General features: G+C 39.6%; 1 protein-coding gene across 2 annotated transcripts in view; it reads left to right on the plus strand.

The window, feature by feature from the left end:
- ankrd11 (ankyrin repeat domain 11) overlaps nt 1-18,045 on the plus strand; it is a 162,875-nt gene that overhangs the window by 43,051 nt on the left and 101,779 nt on the right. The window lies entirely within an intron of this gene.

The following is an 18,045-nucleotide window of genomic DNA, read 5'->3' on the forward strand; positions in this document are numbered from 1 at the left end:
TTCATGTTGCGATAATTGCCGAATCTTTTATCATGGTATTGTTAACTAATGAATTAACCCATGCTAACTAATGGAGCTTTACTGCAAAGTGTTACCGGACAATAATAAAGAAGCATTTCATCTAGCATGTTGTAGTCCAGATTAAAATGTAAAAAATGATGCATAATGAATAAACAGCCTATTTAGTCTTTAAGTATTTGGTGTTGTGATAAACACCACTATGATTACAAAAAATGAATGGCTGTTGAACATTTAAATAGTTCAGAAGCAGAAAGTAAGTGTTCAATAAGCGATTGAATGTCTTTCGTCAGGGATTGAATGCGGTGTTGTACATTTTAACCAGATGATGGAAAAGTATTATTGAAATGCGTTCCATTTTTTTTTTATAATTCATAATAAATAATAATTCACTGTTTTAAAGTGCCCACAATAACAATACCATGCACGTTCATTATCGTGATATATTGTATTACCGTTTATCGGCACAGTTGTCCGTGTTTGTCTTTTGGCCGCCGCTGATGATTGACAGGACCGCTAGGTTTAAGGGAATGCACCCTTTGACAGAAATGAGTAGAGCGGTAGTGTCAAACATGAGTGCCAAAGTAAAGTAAAAAACTTTAAAATGTTGTATTGATACATAATATCGATAGTTAGTGATAGAAGCATCGTTACAGATGATCACGTCCACCGCAGCTCTCACTTTCAAAATGCAACCAGGGGTATATCTGACACTGCCATATCTGAATATGAAATCTGCAGTGGATGGGAAGAGCATTAGTGAATAACAACTTGTGTATCTCTGTTCGGATGGTTTCATATGGCTTAAAAATGTTCTGCTTATCTCTTTTTATGTTCCACCTAAACGCATTCAGATTTTCGAACGAATTTTTAGTTTTCTCCCTTTTGATCCTTGAAGTTTTGTACGTAGCGTGAGACTGCCACAGAAGTGAATGCTCCTGTTCTGCTTGGCATACAGGCTGACAGATATAAACAGCAGCTAAGATCCGTTTTTACCCTCGGAAACACTGATAAAGTCCTCTATTTTCTGTGTCCCGGTGGAGCTCAGAGTTCTTCTGGTGTTTACCTCAGAAATCAGGCCATATCTGCTTACCGTCAGTAGAAACCAAGAAGACTGATCACAAAGCTCATTATGCCGGCAGCGCGTTCTGTGTGTGTGTGTTCGTGTTCGTGTCACCCCCCCCCCAAACCCCTTCCACTTCTCATGTGATGCCAGTCACATGGTTTCCAGGCACTCAGAATCAGATTTTATTTTTAACCACTCTAAATCCACCGCCATGCTTATGGTAAGCACAGGCTCTTGCTTCGGCCCTCTCCACCTCTATTTCCCCTTGAACCCTGTGCACCACGTACCAAAGATCTGATCACATTTGCAGCATTATCTGCTGACTGCAACAGGGGCAGCGTTTGGCTCCGCGTCAGATGAAAGCTGCTCATTACAAGCACGTTTTCCTTGTCCTCGCCTCTTTCTAGAGCAGCTCCGTCCCTCAGTGAGATTAGTCTGCAGTATTCCGGTGGGGGAAACGCAGCCTTGCCAGTCAAATTACATAACTCTCATAGCCAGGCTTGAGACAACTATAGAGGCTTTGTTCCCAGGTTCCTCCACCTCCTCCTCTCCCCTCTTGGCGGCCCACATGTTAATGTGGTATTGAAAGAGTCTGTGTGCTTCGAACAGGCTCAGCTCTGTGGTTGGAGAGCAGAAAACTTGCATCATTAACGTACACATGCTCGTATGCAAGCATGGAGATTAGAGGAGCAATCGGGCTCTTCCTGTGAAACACAATTTGGGTTTTGCGACTTAGACAGAAGCAATGAGGCCTTCTCTGCATTTTGAGCAATGCACTGTCACTTTTATAGTGATTAACACTTTATCTCACAGTGTTCTTGTTACATATGTTGCATGTACTTACCACAGTAAATTATGCATAATTACATGCAACTAACCCTCAACCCTAACCCTATAGTAAGTACATGTAGTTGTTTAATATTACTCAGTGCTTAAATATTAAATTACACTGTAACAATGACACCTTAAGATAAAGTGTAACCGTTGAGTCTTGCGCTGGTCCGTTCTGGTGCTAATATGAGTCAATATCGAGCAGAAATGAGAAGTCTCACTGCAGAAGCGTCTCTGTGACATGCGATGCAGGATGAGGCTGATTTGAATCTGAGTTGGTTGCTGTGTTTCACTGTATTGACACATTAAAGATGGGTATTCTATGACTGCAATTTGCATTCTGATGAGAAAGCAGCTTTGTTTTGCTTAGAACACATTTCAACATTGCCAGGTTTTGTACAAATGACGCAAACTCATTTTCAAGTTGGTCGCGTGAGTCTGCTGTGCTGAAAAGTTTGCTTGTTTGGAAAGTGAAGATAAGTGAGAAGTGCGTCATACATCTCAACGTTATTGACAATGGAACTGTTAATTTTTGCATGGAAATTTGTTGCAAATGTGACTGCACCTTTAGACTAGAAAATTATATTTTACTGTGTAGTTTGACAGTGTGGTAGTGAATTAATTGTATTTGAGTTTGCACGTAAGCATTTGCATCTAGCTGAATGCATAGCCTTCATTTTTTTATTCCTCTGCTGTTGCACAAGGGGGTTTTAAGCAGTATTAGCATGCAAAAACATGCATGGATGCTCTCTTCACTAATCCACCGGAAATAGTATACCATCTGGGTACTTTTAGCATACTGTGTTCAGCGTGATTTGGGATGCACTGTAGGTCCTGGCAGTCATTGCTCGGGTTTCTCATTGGTTGCATTGCATTGCATTGCATTTAATTTAATTCCGTCTCTCCAAGTCAGCTCAATGCTGCAATGTACTCAGTTTAGGCCAGACAGGCTCTGAGAATGTGTTCAGAGCACAAGTTCAGAGGAAGTGCTGTAGGTTGCGTGTGGTTGTGGGTGTGGTCCTCTTCCTTCAGATTGCATGTAGCACTTGTGTGCAAGGAAGTGCAGCTTTAAACTCTTCGCTTGTCACATCATTCATCTTCCTTCTCTTTTGGCGATGGAACGGACGTGTCCATTTAGTAAATGAAGAGACGCTCGTATCTAGAGGGATGTGCTGCCAAGACCATAGAGCTGGCGTTTGTCCTTCTGCTTATGTCCCACGCTGAGCGAGATCATAAAATCTCTGAGACTCATGATTATGGGTGTCTCATGGCTATCGGGAAGTTAAGACGAGGAACAAATCATAGGAGTACTGTGGTGGGATAGTGAAGGGTGTGATTTTTGGTATGTCAAATCATCGTGCACAAAATGTTGCTCGACCAATGTTTTGTCCTTGGTCTAATTTTAGTACACAAATCAAAACTAGATTGCATTTGCCGTTTTTTTCTTTTCATCCAACCGCCTGGTTTGTTGATACTCTGTGTCTTAGTCATATAGTTTTATCTCCCCAAGATGTCTTGTTTTTGTGGTGCAGGCCGAAAAAGAAAGCAAATTTTTAGGTGTTTCCCCCAGGCCTAGTTGAGTCGCTACAGGTCTCGAGCTTCAGACCGTGATGCCGTGCTATGCTTTAACACAGCATCAAATAAACACTAAGCCTACTTGACAGACAAGAGGCCCAATGAACTACAAAACCCAATGGAACAAATTAGATTTTTATGTTCTAATCTGAGCCAAAGAGCCCTCCCATGGTGCCTCGGGGCAGTCATGATTTTAGCATGCTGGTTCAGCGGCATGGCTCTCCGGCACGGTGATTAAAGAACACGGAGAACTGCGGAGATGTTGCATTGTTTTCCATAGACGCCCTTTCAACTCAATCTGCGAGCAGTAATTGGTTTCTTTGTAAATGTAATGTTTTATCTTTACTGTGACAGTACAATGGAGGAAGTCTGTGTCCCTTTTCTAATATAGGAAGTGTATGAAATGCACAAAGCTGGCCGTAGAGTACAGGCTTTAAGTTTAAACGAAGAGTTCCCATCCAGCATTTATCATGGCAGATCAGTTCCTCAGGTCAGATAATGTTACATGTTCTCTTTATTAGTGTTGTCACGACACTGGGATTTCAAACTTCGATGCGATACCTTTTTTGATACCACAGGGAAAACTGCCATTCTGATATTTTATCATCTAATAAGTTCTTGGTAATTTGGGTAATTTTGCTGCAGTAGCTACACACCACAGGGAGGCTTTGTTTGAAACTGAGCTAAATTTACAAAAGACAAGTACATTGCAAATGATAGCACAAAGAAGTTAAATTAGAATAAAGAGAGAAATGAAATAACCATGGCTTTAATTTTTTCAGGTGTGTCTAACAGTAGGCTAGTATTCAGGTAAGAAACACTACAGTAATTAAATGTAAAAAAAATAGCACTGGGTAGTCTTCATTGTAAAAACATAATACAGATCAATGCTTATAATTGAAGTTTACAAGAGCAGCAGGTGATTTTCTTTTAGTTTTGTTGATTAGCATGACAGACAGCAGCAGGTTTATTAGGCTGCTGTCACTTTAAGAGCTTATGCACGGATCCAGTATTCGGTTACACAACATGCGCTGTCTTTCTCAACTATATCCTTTCCCAAACTGACTGTTATTACCTGAATACTCGCCAAGATGGCTATTTTGACACCATGTTGTGTGTATTTGAGCGTTTAAGCACAATACACCTCAAAAACACACACAATTTGGTACTTGCGAGCTGTTTGAGATGCAGATTTATGTGCGTGCCACTTATAAATCAGTGGTGTGAGCGTGAAACCCGCATGAATGTGTAAAATTATGTGCAATACAAGCACTATTCAACCGGAGTCTATAAGACGAGTGAGTGAGAGGAGGCGTGTGTGTCAAACTGTAGATCGAGTGAGAAGTGAGCAGCTAGAGGCATTGCGTATCGATACTGCAGGAAAGGAGTATTGAAGCCGTTTCAGATCGATGTATATCAATATTTTTGACAACACTACTCTCCATAAGTTTATAAAGACTCGCATATCTGAAATGTCACAGTTGTAGAATTGTTAATTCCTGAAAAAGAAAAGAACTAGTATAAATCTGAGCTTGTATACATGCACTCCTGCTCTCTCCGCATCCCCTCCTCTTCATTCCTCAGTGACGTTTTGGTTTTCCCCCAGCTTCCTTGCATTTCTGCTCCTCCTCTACACGAGTTATCACTCTCACTGGCTGAATCACCATGACTCTGCTGTTAAACTGATTTACCGTATGTCCTGATCTCGGTTTGATTTTGGGGATTGACAGCAGAATTCACTACGTTTACAACATTAATGTCAGCATAAAATCAATCACAATAGGCCTCAATGTACTGTTCTGGTATTATTGTGAATAATTCATCCATCCGTGTTATTCCAAAGAATTCTTTTGTTGTAATCTTTCATAAAAATCTAATAACTTGCTCACCAAGTTTCTCATGATGAAGTTAAAGAGAAAGCATTACATTTCCCAACTCAGATCTTACTTGTATTTAATGTGAGAGTGTTTTTTTTTTTTTGTCAATGATTTCTTACACCGTATTTGAGAGGTTTATTGGCAGAGCACGTATTTTGAGGAGCTGCTCCGTGAGATGAGAACTTGTTCGCCAGCTTCTGACCATAATGACCTTGTTTTCTCATTGTTTATGTTAGACAGGCTCTGGTTTCAGGAAATAGTGCTGTTAACATTTTATTCAGATATCTGAACTCCTGTGAAAGGGCTGAGACTGTGTTCAATAGGCCTGCAACGTGAAAGCCCAGCACCGGGGCATCGAACCCATCCCGGCCTCAGTGACCCTCCCATCAATCCCTCGTCTGCTCTCAAGACTGTCCTTGTCTACAACCCTTCAGTGTGCATGCATGCTGTTTTCCTCTCTCATTAGAGGTGCTGACCTTTGCTCACTGTGATAATTTCATGTGAAAACAAGGAGTCGGGTGAGAGAAGCTGCTTGTGACTTCAAATGTCCAGTGTCCTGTTGTGTAAATAGTCATATGTTGCATTAATCAGCATGTGGCATGTTCTGTCAAAGCTTATGGTCTGAACTGTGCTCGCTTACTGGCGTTAGCCTTGAGCATACTCAACATTATATGAATGCAAACACTTTTAGCTCTATAAGCTTTATTTCAGATGTTTGCTTTTTGATATTACACCACAGTTCATAAACCAACACTAGCTAGCACACTTTTCATTGCCATAAAGGGTGCCATAGCTGATGTTATCATAACATGCATTCTTTCATATTAAGAAGACATTTTAAGTGTGTTGATCAAGCATTTGGATCTGTTTTGTAAGTCAAATTTAATAATAAAAATAGTACAAATTATCACAAATATAATTTAAGGTTTATCACGCAATATCAGTAAATCTCTGTTGTGCAACAAATAGGAGTTGTTGAATTTCCATTTTGATTTAACAGTTTAGTTAGTCTTTTATATGTAAAGTTTTATGCATTCCTTATGCACTGTTTGTGATCTTGCCTTTGTATTAACTCACATTGTATTTTCATAGACTATACTGCACACCCTATAGCATCTACACTGCGAAAGCAATCCGGTCTAATGCGTTTTTGACTACCTCTGGAAGTGCTTGAACGTGGACAAGCTCAAAACGTTTTAGATCCCGTTCACGTATGATCCGATCGAGCTGAACGTATCTTAACACCAGAGGTAAACAGGGTTGAAGGGACGGAAGCCTAATAAACCTGCTACTGTTGGACCCACCGGAACAACTTAAAGCACGGTTTACTTAATTTGTGTATTTATTTGTGCTAACATTTGTATTGTTAATTTGTTCTTATTGTATTACTCTTTGTCTTGTTTTGTAAATTCAATTCTTTCTTGTGCTGTGTGAAAGCTATTGAATCAAAATGATATTTGTAAAAGCATAAATGCATTGAGTGAGGTGGGATTATTGTAATATATGTAGCCTAATTGATCAATCTTTCCTAAATTAAAATCTATTCTTTAAAGTGATTGTGTCGAAGTGTTAAAATATCGATTGCCTAGAATTTCAATAAATGGACAAAAATCATGAGAATATTAAAAATATCTGTATGGCTGTTTTTCCCGTGGAATCTATAATGGCATTGAATATTGATATTTTCCAAGGTATCGTATCGAAGTTGTAATTTCCAGTATGGTGACAACACTAGTTCCTACAGTAGAAGTGTTGTGGTGGATAACATGAGCTCCCTGTCCGCACTAGGGCTGGGCGATATGTAAATTTTTTTTGGGCGATAATCGCCTTCAAAAATATCGCGATATCCGATAACATCGTCTGCTCCGCACTGACCCCGCCCACTCGCCAGCGCGCGCGCTATTGCTCATGTCCGACGTCAACATTTTCCCGGCATAAAATGGAGGACGACAGCTTAATATCCAAGAAAAGATGCACATCGTTAATTTGGCAGTATTATGGATTTAAACCAAACGCAAAAGGTGAACCAGCGGATCCAACAGAGGCTATCTGCAGGCTGTGCAAAAAAAAAGTGAAGGTTAAGGATGCGCAGACCACTAATCTCCGCAGCCATATCCACATACACCATCCAGCAGTAGCGGCCTCATTTGAGCCGCGCTCTGCAGCCGCATCTCAAAGCGGGAAAAGTTCTAGTTTAAATCCGATTGCTTCTGCGTTCGCTTGTGGAAAGAAGTACGATAAATCCAGTTTAAAATGGAGACAGTGCACTCTAGCTGTGACCCGTTTTCTGGTTAAAGAGATGATGCCTCTTAGTCTTGTGGACCAGGCAGAATTCCGGTCCATGCTTCAAACTTTTGACCGGCAGTATGAAGTACCCAGTCGGAATTATTTCTCAAGAACAGCTATTCCAGAGCTGTATAATACGGTGAAAACCGAGGTTATGACTAACATCAGTAGCGCGGACTATGTTGCGCTTACTACAGATATGTGGTCGAGCAGCAATACGATGACACCTTACATGTCAATTACTGCTCATTACATAGACAAAGACTGGGTACTACAATCAAACTGCTTCGGAACGATTTATGTGCCTGAGAGCCACACAGCAGATTATTTGGCAGATAGTCTCTTGGAGAGTGTTAAAGAATGGGGCGTTGATGAAAGAAAAATTTCATGTATCACCACAGACAATGGAGCTAATGTCGTTGCAGCAGTGCGGCAACTAAATTGGCCATGGCTTAATTGTTTTGGGCACAATTTGAATGTCGCCATAAACAATTCACTTCAGAAGGAGAAGGCCAGTACAGACCGAGCATTTGGTGTATGCCGGGCCATTAATGGGGCTTTCTCGAAGAGTTGGCACCGAAGACGTGAACTCGTGAGAGCGCAAGAGGAGCTCAACATCCCTAATCACTCTCTCGTAACGGTAAGGATAACTGTTATATTTTAATATCATTATTATTTTTATATTATTTTGGTAACACTTTAGAATAAGGTTTCATTAGTAAACATTAGTTAACTACATTAGTTGAATTAACTAATAGCCTAATGAACTTGATCTTATAATGAACGTAGGGGAGAGCGGGGCACAAAGTAACGCTTTTTGACTTTCTTTGTGTAAATCTACTTCAGAGTATTTCTTTTTTCCCACATTAATTTCCCACATGTCTACTACAATTATGTATTTTTGTTTTATTAATACAGTATATACTTTTTTCTTGACATACCCCGAAAGAATGGAAGTGAAATGTGACAACATGCCCCATGGGTGGAGTACATTGTAACATAACATATGACAGCTTAAAATGTTATCTGATCTAATAAAAAAAAAAAAAAAAAAAAAAAAAAAAAATCTAAATAAAATACAATTTAAAAACTTTTTCATATAAAATAATGGCAATTTTTAATAATTAAATATAAACTCATTTTTGAGTTTTGACTACGAACACAGGAAAACACAGCTATACAACATAGTTCAAAACAAATAAATGATTAGTCATTTCTGAACATTGACTCTCAGTCTTTATTCACCTTTTTTCTCACGTTTTCTCAATAAAATTAATAAAAGTATAGAATATAATAGCATATTTCTAATAGGGGCTCATTGTAACGAAGTGTGTTAACATGCCTCCGTCTGCACAACTGGGATTTAAACCCTGCTAGTGTCTTCTGCTAGTTAGCGAAGCATTAAAGAACTATCTCAACTGTTAAAGAACATATTGGAGATTAAATTAAACCTTATTGTAGTGTTACCATTATTTTATATATTGTATTTTATTATGCTATTTTAAATAGCCTATACCCATGATTTTTTATATTATAATAATTTTATTCTAACACCTTTATTTTAATAGTATTTAAAATACAGGCCTATGGTTACCTTTTATATAAATTTACAACCGTTTAAGGTTAGGCTACATTAGAATTGCAGAACACAAACGCAGCTATTTTAAATCTATCTTAAAAGAAAATAGGAATCTTTCTTAAAAGAAAAAAAAATGTTAAATTAAAAGATTGATATAAAAAATGTATATAAAAACAGACACTTTAAATAGTAATGATTTTTGTGTTGTTTATTAATTGATTGTAGGACTGTCCAACGCGCTGGGGCTCGAAGCTGAAGATGACGGAAAGGATTCTGGAGCAGACTCCAGCAATACGACGGGTCTTTGCGGATGACAAAAGCCGACGTCCACTACCAAACTTAACGTGGCAAGATATTTCAGTTCTGGAGTCTGTGAACAAAGGACTGAAGCCTGTAGCAGATTTGACCGACGTTTTGTCAGGAGAAACTTATGTTACTGTTTCGTCTGTCACCCCAGTGCTACAACACACACGTCGTGTCTTAACGGAAAATGACGATGACACACAATTGGGTAAAAAAATTAAGACTGGCATCTTGGAGGAATTAGACGCCAAATATAACAACCACGCAACCCAAAAACTTCTCCGGATCAGCACTCTCCTTGATCCCCGCTACAGAGGTGGATTTAATTTGAACGAATTAGAGCAAACCAAGACAGAAGTGCTTGATGCCATTACAGAGTGCCATCGTCACTCAAGCCCGGTAAATCACGAGAACGAAGAACAACATGCAAACACCAGCGCTCAAGAGGTGCCTTTGAAGAAAAAAAAAAACACACTGAGTGATCTCCTTGGAAAGACCAAAAAAACACCTACGAGTGAGGCGGGTCGGGCAGCGGCTGAGCTCGCGGCCTATCTTTTGGAGGATGTGATTGACGGTGAGGAGGATCCACTTGCGTGGTGGAAAAATAATGAAAGCCGATTCCCGCTCATGTCTCTCGTAACGCGAAAATTTTTATGTGTGCCTGCAACAAGCAGTCCTTCAGAAAGAGTTTTTAGCGCAGCAGGTCAAATTGTCACCCCATTCCGTAATGCTTTAACCCCGGATAAGGTGAATATGCTCGTTTTCCTGTCTAGAAACCTGCGTTAGATTGTTGCGTTATGTTAATGTTTTATAAATGCATAGGTTCAATTAAATAACGTGGTGTTTGGATTATATTTTATTTTTAAGAACTATAGCCTAATGTGTTAAAAAAAATGAAATCATATTTGTTTTAGTTTTGAATGATGATTTAATTTTTTGACGATTTTTAAAAATGCATTTATGATTTGCATACGCAACTGTTAAGATGGGTAAACCAGTTACGGTGGTTTACAGATCACCTGGTTAAAGTGATTTTAAGGTGATTTTTGTTTACCCATAGTTTGATTTTAAAATAAAACTTTTTTAATATGCTACTGATAAAAGCAATTTGTCTAAATAATTGAATATCATTCGCATTGTGTCCTGAATAAAATATTGTTTTCCCAAAGGTTTTGCTCTCTCATTTTATTTTTAGCGTTAGTATTTTAAATGTTTTCCAGGTTTCCATGTTTGATTAATATTTTCATTATTAATATTTTATTTAATATAGCCGATAATATTTTTAGAGCTGTTTAAAACTTTTAGCCAAGCTATGTCTCATTAATTATTTGTAACGTGCTTCTCTCTGCGCGAGTTATAATGAAAACAGACAAAACCAACATATTACCTTCTATGTTTTGCTTTAACACATCGGCTACTGTAGCTGCATCAAAAACACTAAAAAGGTAAGTGTATGGTAACTACTAAGCTATTTATAATGTATTTGGCAACGCAACGTCATGTAAGTTTATCAGTCGTCATTTTTACCATATTGTCGATTATCGTCTGGTAACACTGACTGTTATCGATATCGCGATATTTGCGAGACATCGTCGATATATGATAATATCGTCATATCGCCCAGCCCTAGTCCGCACTACTAATCGTAATCACTGCCTCAACTTTGTGACGTTTGTCAGTGGCCACTGTCTTCTCAAATGGCCAATTCTTGTTGAAAAATGAATCACTTCCGGATGCTTTGTCCCTGTGACTCGTTCACACGATCTGCACTGCAGCAGAGAAAGGGTTGGAAGAAGTCAAGGAAGCGTTTATTGAGTAAACCCTGTTGTCCATCTAATCTACTTTTTGTTTGGTCTCTGTATAGAGTAAAGTTTTCTTTATAGAAAGGAGGAGTTGTATTGTTCTGTTGAATGTTTTAAAGACGCCCTTATCTGACAGCATTCTTAAAGCCAGGTGGACATGTTTGTGTGCGTGTGCATAACCTCACTCAAGTCTCGCTGAAAGAACCGTGCTGGCTCATGTTTTGACTCGAGGGAAGGTTCGAGTTCCTCCGGATCCAGGTGTTCTTCATATCACAGGGCTCTCAGTGACAGCAGCCATGCGTGTGTGTGTGTGTGTGTGTGTGAGTGTGTGTGTGTGTGTGTCTTCCCAGCGTCTGGCTGTGAATCCTGTCAGCTGAACGAACAGAACCAGCACAGAATGGGCCTGGACTTGTGGAGAGGAATTTATCTTTGGAATTGCAATTGTGGCATTCAGTGCTTTCCTTTTCCTGGCTGGCAGAGAAATGTGTTTCTGCAGTGCTTGCACTGGGTACGGCTCAGAGATTCATGTTCAACACTCACACTAAATGTGCAATAATTGTGTTAGCAATATACAGGGTTCGGACAAAGTGCTTGATTTTGACTTTTTGAAGTTGGGAAAACCCTTGAAAACGGCCATATTTATGGAAATGTCCTTGAAAGTGCTTGAGCTATTGATAGACTATAGGCGATATTAGAAAATAGTGTTTAGTTTTATTGATAAAACAATCTTTTCTCACCCGTCTGATATTGAGATTGAGCCATTTCACATGGCTATGAGCGTGATATTGCTCATATAAATATTCAAGTATATGATACAGCTTTCATTCTTCAGCTCAATCATATATTCATAATAGAAAAAATCTGTTTGAATAAGAAAAGCGATATCTTTGTCATCGTATCCTTTTAATGGTTAAAGTGACCACACTTTATTTGTACCTTTTTATTTTTATTTATTTATCCATTTACCTTTTTGATAAGTGAGATCTCTGATTGTAGTCGTTGAAAACCAAAGTAGTGCTTAAAGTCCTGGAATTTCATTTTACAGGATCTGCATGAACCCTGAATATTAAAAATATTAATGTAAATATTAAAATATTAAAATAAAATCGCAATTTAGAGCAAAAACATAAATATAGAAATGTATTGAATTTCATGAAAAGGGCTGATTTTTCTTTTTCTAAAGTAACATTCAAAATTTAAATGAACATTTTGAATCTACTTCGCCACAATGGTTGTCTGGTTAAAATAAAATCACATTTTAAAGCAATTTTGAGAAAAAACAATATAGGAATATATTGAATTTCATTAAAAAGGGCTGTTTTTTTCTGTTTTTTTTTTTTTTCTAAAGCAATCATAGAGTTTTGTTTCAGAACTTGAGAGCTTGCCGGGCGTTCTGGGCATCTGTGGGTAATCAGCTGCTCAGAGATGGAAAGCAGTCACAGTTCGACTCTGTGTCCATTCTCTCTGCTGGAGCCGATCAGGGGCCGTCAGCACAACAGACGAGCCAACAGATGGACCTCCTCAGACTTAACCCTTCCCACGCCACACACTCCCCATCTGTCCAGCCCAGCTCACTCCACCATCTCACTCAGAAGCCCTGCTTTCCTCTCTTCTAGCCTGTCCGAAGTTTACTTGAACTGTCGGGGTCTCGGATGCAAACGGACATATGGCCGCCGCTGAAAGAGGAAATCCAAAATGCTCCCCTTGTCTGCTTGTTCTCTCTCCCTTTTCCCTCCATGCCACGAAAGCATCAATAGAGGCTTGTTTTGTGCCGTGTTTTTGTGTGCTCAGACGTGCCACACCCTGGGATATCGGTTGGCAGGCATCCATCTCGGTCAGATGACTTGTCTGTGTGTAACACTGTTTACACGGAGAGGTTGGGCGGCATTGTGTCGTATTCCAGTTGGTCTCAAAAGGTTTCTTGGACTAGCCTACTTGTTTTATTGATACGATTTTTGTAGCCATTGATGAATTGTAAACGCAGGTGTACTGTTTGCTTATCGTTGTCGTTACACCAGGGTCATTTTTTTAATTGTCGTGCAGTTCTGAGCAAATGTTGCAGATGTGTTGCCCTCTCTCTTGGGGACAATTGATAGGGACTCTGGGTAATTGGTGCGCGGAGAGTCCAAACCTTCTCCTAATCAATCACCGATTGAGCAATGAGCTTCACACTGACAAATTCTTTTTGTGCTCACTTTTATTGTTTAACCTTTCACCAGTGCTAAGGTGTTTAGCGAGCGCATAGCTTTCTCTTATTGTTGAGATCACTTATCAGTTGCTATGAGGAAATGTCATGGAAAACTGCATTTAAGTTTGAATGCCTACTAGCATGAATACAAGCATCTGGAGAACTCAAATGATACAATTGTTGTCAGTTTGAGCATCTTTTTGTAATGCCGTGGTAATCTGTACTTTTATTCAGCTGAAGAAGAGCACAGACTTGATCTGAGTCAGGGATGAATGTTAATGTTAGGGATGCACCGATGCGATAAATCTTTATTTTTTAAAAGCCGGTAGCCGATAAATCTAAACCCGAATTTTGTGTATAATTTTTGAGAGCCTTATTACAAAAACAAAAGTCTCACCATTTAAATAATGCCTCACACACAATTATGTTCTCTATATTTTTATGTAGTCTATATGTGGTGCATAAGTTGCACTTTATTTTCCTTTAAGTGAATCCAATCATATTTCAAGCAATTCAGAACCATCATGTTGAACAGTGAAGTAGGGCTGGACCCGAATATTCGTTCGGTGGGGTGGTATTCAATTAGAAAATTTGACATTCGAATATTCTTTTTTTATTTTTATTTTTTTTGCACACCAGCGAAACTGTTCACATTCGTGCTTGAATAAGGCCGGCGACACAATGGCTGCGTGGCATGTCCGTTTTTATTTCGGCTCCCATGTTAATAGGTTGGCGTTTGCACACTGCCTGCGTGAGACACACGTCTCAGGCGCGACTCGAGCCACGCGGAAAATGCGTACATGCTAGAAATAGAACCGACGCCTAAAAGTGTTCCAGCAACAGGAGTCTTCTCTGGCTAGAGCGCAGAACAGCGGAGTGTGTGTGGACAGAAGTGCGTGCCTGAGCCTGTGTTTTGGGTTAAGCCGCGTTGCTTTGACATTGTGGAAAATAGAATAATAGAAACAAAATGTATTAGCCTTTTTACCCGTTATTATCAAGCTAAATTAATCGTTTTTAATTTAACGTAATTTCGTTTTTCTTTCTTTAAATTTCGTTTTTTTTTTTATTTAAATTTCGTTTTTCTTTATTTAAATTTAGTTTTTTTCTTTATTTAAATTTCGTTTTTTTCTTTATTTAAATTTCGTTTTTTCTTTATTTAAATGTCATTTTTCTTTATTTAAATTTTGTTTTTCTTTATTTAAATTTACCCTTTACTGTGTCAGTAATTTGTTAGTCAGAAAAATATAAAAAATATTAGACTACCTTAAAAGTATTGCTTAAGTTAACAAACCTGTGTGTGTGCGTTTTATGTCACTAGTGCAGTGTCCGTTCTCAGAGCATCTGCCCGCGTGAGGCGTGCCGCTTCCCGCTCGCACTGTTCTGTAGTTTACTAAAAGTTTATTAATTCTGAATGTCTGCGTCTCGCGTGTCCATCTATATTGCACCAAATGCGACACTGCACTCCCTGTGAAGTCGATTGGATGAACGGTTCTCGAAATAATCAAAATGCAAACGGACATACAGACACATAGAGATTCCTGCCTTTATTAGAGAGAAGAATATGTTCAGCCCCCTCTCTCCGAAGCTTCGAATATTCGATGTTCATTACGACCGAAGCTTCGAAGCTCAAAAAACGCTATTCGGACCAGCCCTACAGTGAAGTGTCTCAGCTGAAGGAAATAATACATTATTTATCGGCTTTAAAAATATCGGCCAAATTTTCTTATTGGGCCGATAACGTTAACATTAAAAACGAACATATATCGGCCGATACCGATACGGCGGATGATATATCATGCATCCCCAGTTGTTTTGAATCAATAAGTGTCAGTGCTTGTGGGATGTCCCACATCTCTAACTGAGAGAAGCAGAGAGCCTGGAAATAAAAAAGAGCTAAATTAGATGGGTGTCAAGAAGGAGACTGGTCTCAGCTCTTTTCAAGCTTTCCTCTTTGTGCGCTGCTGGGCTGTGAATGGGAGCTCTGTGTGTTATAGGCCCAGCGCCCTGACCTCTGTCCTGAAAGGAGATCCTGGGGTCAGCTAATGTCACATTGCTCGCCCCTCCTGTTCTGTTCGCCGCTCTGCTGGGACTCCACAGTATTACTTTTGTGCGTCTCTAGTTGTAATTTCATTCAACCACCCTTTCAGGCCTTTTCCATGACCTCTCGCCGGGTCCTCTGACTTCTTAATGAGAGACGGAGGAGTTTTACACCCTTCCTAAATCCCATTGTATTGTTCGCTGGACAGAGGGAGAAACTGCCTTGGGTCTTTTCAGCCACAGATGTGAGTAACGGCTGTTGCTTGGCCTCAGAAATGCACCCAGGACCGAATCAACAGTTGCCAATCGGGTACAAGATGAACACTCACCAAGCAAATGCAAGTAAAAAGCACTTGCCAGTTGACCGGGTAACTTTCATCCTCCTAGGAAAGTACGTACATCTGATACTTTGTAAGTGAATCAAATCTGAGAGGCACAGTGTACTAAAGACATGATCCGTGACCATTGCATGTATTGAAACCTTCTTTTACCCGTTGAACCTGATGTTGTTTAGCTAAAGAAACCAAACAGGGTTTCCCCTTCCTTTTTAATTTCTGTAGCCCAACTACATGATGACACACTCATGTCTCTCGGCCGATGAAAAGTATAAGAAACAACATTTAGGTCGGGTCTTGCTGGTTTTGTGACCGATGGAGTTCTGACAAATCAAGTTAAAGTCCGCAGGGTCACTGACTGGTGAAACTGTTTGCGATAGACTAATACTGAAAGCTTTCCTTTTACATGGTTTACTCTGCAGATTAATTTGTCTGCCGTTCTTCAGCAGAGTCTGCCAGACCCCCGCAGTGTCGGACTTGGAAGGGGTTTACTACCCTTGTCAACAGCTCTTGTTTGACTTGGACTTAGAGCCAGGAGCAGTCAGGAACAAACCCAACCAAAGAGACCCATTAAGTGGGTTGCTGTTTTTTTTACTACTTTATGTGCCGTGTTGCCGGTCATACTAGGGCATCAGTGGAAGACTAAATCAAATTGAGCTCATTTTTAAATGTATGCACGATATATCTGCCGATATATGTTCATTTTAAATGCTCTCGTTAACGTCCTGATGAGAAAATTTGGCCGGTGAATAATTGATTTCCTTCAGCTGAGACACATCAAATTGAGATGTTGCTTTAAAAGCAATTGTATTTCCTTCAAAAAAGGAAAATACTGTAAAGTGCACGTCTGCCATATAGACTACATAAAGTTATCACGAGAACATTATAATTGTGTGCTTGGGACTTGGATTTTAATGGTAAGACTTTTGTTTTTGTAATCAGGCTCTCAAAAATTATATACAAAAAGTATATTCGGCCATACATCGGTTATCCGCTTTCAAATATAAAGAATTATCGGTATCGGCCATAATGTTCATAACGGCGCATCCCTAGTATACATTTATCTGTATTACTAGTCAATTATACTCTGAGATATTCTTCATGGATAAAGAAATGGTTTGTTGCTTTTATGTTCTTGCTCCCAACCTTTCCTGCCTAAGAGCGACGTGTTGTTCCCGTCATCTCCTCGTGGACTGGGTTCTGAGAGCGAGAGCACATCTGTTCCAGGGCTCTGTGAGTCACAGTGCCCAGTCGCTTATAGACTATTCGTGAACTGAAGATCAGCGTATCTCTTTCATTACCTCTCTTCCTCTCTCCCTCCCTTTCCTTTACTCTTCGTTTCCTGTGTAATTACGCTTGCTGTATGCCATGTTTATTTCACTTTCTTTTCAAACCACTCTTTAAATGTTTACAATACATGTGACGTCATTCTTATTCAATACATATTTGCACATTGAATATATATATCATATCTTATCTCTCTCTGTCTCTCTCTCTCTCTCTCTCTCTCTCTCTCTCTCTCTCTCTCTCTCTCTCTCTCTCTCTCTCTCTCTCTCTCTCTCTCTCTCTCTCTCTCTCTCTCTCTCTCTCTCTCTCTCTCTCTCTCTCTCTCTCTCTCTCTCTCTCTCTCTCTCTCTGTCTCTCTCTCTCTCTCTCTGTGTGTCCCTAGGGTGGGCGCATTATCTCTCTGACTGTAAGAACTCCATTATTTACTGAGCACTGAGCCCGTCCTAATATAATGTTCCATTAGATTGCATCAGCCAGATTTATTACTGGGCTCTCTCTCTCTCTCTCTCTCTCTCTCTCTCTCTCTCTCTCTCTCTCTCTCTCTCTCTCTCTCTCTCTCTCTCTCTCTCTCTCTCTCTCTCTCTCTCTCTCTCTCTCTCTCTCTCTCTCTCTCTCTCTCTCTCTCTCTCTCTCTCTCTCTCTCTCTCTCTCTCTCTCTCTCTCTCTCTCTCTCTCTCTCTCTCTCTATAACCCCACTGACTCTTTCTCTCTCTCTTTCTCCTTCCATTCTGTCTTTCCATGTCTCTGGCGTGCTGGAATAAGGTCTTGAGTGGGATTTGGAAGGAGTCTGGGGTTTAAAAACGCGAATCCAATGATATGTTAGCTAGCATGTTAGAGTCCATGTGTGAAACCCATGACTAA

Source organism: Scardinius erythrophthalmus, assembly GCF_964197995.2.
Source record: "Scardinius erythrophthalmus genome assembly, chromosome: 2".
Classification (NCBI taxonomy): Eukaryota; Metazoa; Chordata; class Actinopteri; order Cypriniformes; family Leuciscidae; genus Scardinius; species Scardinius erythrophthalmus.